Genomic DNA, 3363 nt, shown 5'->3' with positions numbered 1-3363 from the left:
CACAAGTTTTGATCTTTATAACAAAATAAAGAAATCATAAGTTATAAAATCTAGATCTAACAAGTAAATGAATATTCAAAGCTCGAAAGCTTGAATCTTTCATGTTCTTGAAGGATTCAAACCCAAGTTTGAATCTACAAGATGTAACAAGATCAAAAGCTAAAAGCTAGATCCATTAAATGATGATGAGGATGTCGATTATGATGAGAGAAGAAGAAGAATAAGAAAATTTAAAACTTACACTTTTTAGAGTGAGAAAGACTAGAGAAAGAATTAGAGAGTAAGTGTGTGTAATTTGTAAATGAAATCAAGTGTGAAATGAATGGGATAAGCTTGGTATTTATAGGAAATGAGGGTGTGGGGAGGGTGTTTAGGCCGTGGGATTTGGGAGGGGACAAGGGGGGACACCTTTTTACTTTTTGGTTAATGGTTGTCTAAAGTTGGTGCTTATGTTAGGATCCCATGCAACATTAAGGATAATGCTTAACAAAAATGCTAGTATGTTCCCTCTAATAAATGGGCATTTGTATTTCATTATTATGGGTCACTAACTTATTAAAATTGGGCTAATTAAATAGTCCACTAGCTAGTGTAGGGTGGGCTAAGGTCCAACAAGGTAGAAAGTCCAACAAGACTAACTAGTGTGCTCTAGTAAATTACTAAGCATAATTAAGCATCTAAAAACCCAAGTAATTGTTATTATAAAATAACAATTAGTGTTTCGTAGTCATAATATTCCGATTATGACCAAAGTTAAACGTGTACCGAAATACATAGCTCGTTTCAAACGTCAAGTGACACCATCGGTCGTAAAAGCTTTCGGGAATCACGTTAAGTGATTACACTCTTAATAGCACGTTGTAAGATATTAATGAAAGTAATTAATCATTAAATAAGATCCCAGAGCATAAACTAGCTCAGTACGCACATATACGCAGTTTCATGAAAGCACAAAGCGCAAAAGCAAGTCGAAAAAGCCGGGTCGTTACAACTTCAACTGAGTTTAAGAAGCTGTGGACAAAAATCTTGACACTTTTCTCTCTGTCCGAATCTCTTTCTTCATGTCCGAATCTCATTCTACACCTTCACACTCTTTGATTCATTGTGATTTAACCATGATCTGACCTATCATTTGGTATCAGAGCACTCCAAGTGTGATTATATATCGCTAAATTTATCCAAATCTCGAAGATTTAATCAGTGTGATCACATTTGCACGTTTGTATAAAATTCGCACGAAGTCGAATTTGAAGTTCTGACGTTCAAATTATCTTTCAAAGCTCAGTGAAGGAGTATTATCATTGCTAGAAAGTAATTCGACCAACAAAACAGATTTTATTTCAACAGCTCAATCGAATTATGGAAATTCAAGAAGTTTACTAGAGTTCGTGGCTAAAACTCTCATATTCTATAACAACCCTCATATTTCCATACCTGAATTGACTAATTTGACTAGAGTGTTGTTATCCATACGTAATATATAATTAAATTTGACATTGATCAAATATTTATTTTTAGTCGACATTTTTTGTTAACTAAAGTTTACACTAATTATATAAAATAACTTTAGTTAATATTAATATTAATGCGTATTATATTTAAAACTATATGAAACATAATTATTAATTAAATGATAAGTTATTTTAATCATTATATATATATTTTTAGCTTATAAAAAAAAGAGATTTTTTTATAAATTAAATAATGAGCCCATGAATTTTGACTAAATATTTTCAAAAACAAAAACTTATTAAAAACATTTTTAACATGTTTTTATTTTTTGTCAAAATTGGCACCTTTATTTTATTTATATTTTTTTTTTCACCAACCATTTTTTTCCTATAAATACCCACTTCCATTTTATAAAAACTTGTATCAAATCTTTGGAAAAACTCTCTCACAAACTTGGGAAAGTACTTGAGGTATTTTCTATATTTTTTATCGAATTGCTTTTATTTTTTTGTATATTCTTTAAAAATTCGAATTTAATATATATAAATTATTTTTACATGTTATAATTAGTATTATAAGTATTATGATGTATAAAAATAATTTTGATAATTTATAGAATATTATTTATAATTAAATACTAATTATGTAGTATTTAAACATAAAAACAATATAAAATTCATAATAAAATATTATACAGTAATAAAAATAATTATAAATTTTTTTGAGATTATTATACTTTTATAAATAAGAAAAAATTAAATAAATTAAATAAATGGGATGATTAGTATTTAAAAAGAATTTACTTTTGCATTATTCTAAACCGAGAGAAATAATAAAGAAAATACAAAATAAATACAAACGTATATTAAATATTTTTATAAAATTTTTATATGATTAGTAGCATCACTAGATACTTTATAAAAAATATAAAAATTAATTTTAAATTATTTTTCTTATTTATTTAATTATAGGCCGATTACAATGGTTAAATAATTAGAAAACATTAAATAAATAATATTTTGATATAAAATTTGATATAATAATTTTTATAACATTTTTACATAATATAGAACCTGTAAAAAATATAAAATTATTTATTTAGGTCAATTTAATATTTATTACCTAATTAAATTTGATTAATATAAACCGAGTATATATATAAAGAAAAGTGGGAAATAAATACAAAAACTTGATAAAATTATTTTTATAAAATATCCTACTGAATTGTATAATTAACTAAGTTTATAAAAATTATAAATATAATATTTAATGAATTAATATTCGAATTAACATATATTAGTATAATTTTCGATTAACATAAGTATATTACATATACTAAATTAATATTATTATTATAACTTACGGTTAATAACTAAGTATACTATATAATAAAGTATAATGCTTATAATGTAAGTTAATAACAATACAGTATTAATAAACACTTATTTTATAACTATACTAATTTAATAATAATAACTTATAGTATATACTATAAGATAATCAAATTGTTAATACATTAATAAATATAATATAACATATATAATAACATATAAACCTAAAGTGAAGGTTAATCAAAGATAATGTACAATTCATGTGAACTTCATCGCTACTCACGATCGTAAGTGAATGATGTCTAGGTTGCCATTTATGGGTAAGCTTGTGGATCTCGAATGCCATGACTTAGATTCTGGTCAAGAGTCCTGGGCCCCCGGTTACATCTGGTCATTCCTGACTTATTTGATAGCAACGAAGTTTGAGTAAAGTTATACAACGTCTTGCTAAAGATTAACCCGAACTTTCTAAAATTGGAAAATTACTATAAGTGAAACTTTCCATAAATAGTAACCTTACGAAAATGGAAATTCTTTAGTGAACCATTACTATCAATATAGTACTATATACTATTGTCTG

The sequence above is a fragment of the Rutidosis leptorrhynchoides genome, chromosome 7, assembly GCF_046630445.1.
Source record: "Rutidosis leptorrhynchoides isolate AG116_Rl617_1_P2 chromosome 7, CSIRO_AGI_Rlap_v1, whole genome shotgun sequence".
NCBI lineage: Eukaryota > Viridiplantae > Streptophyta > Magnoliopsida > Asterales > Asteraceae > Rutidosis > Rutidosis leptorrhynchoides.
Note: the sequence above shows the minus strand (reverse complement) of the source record.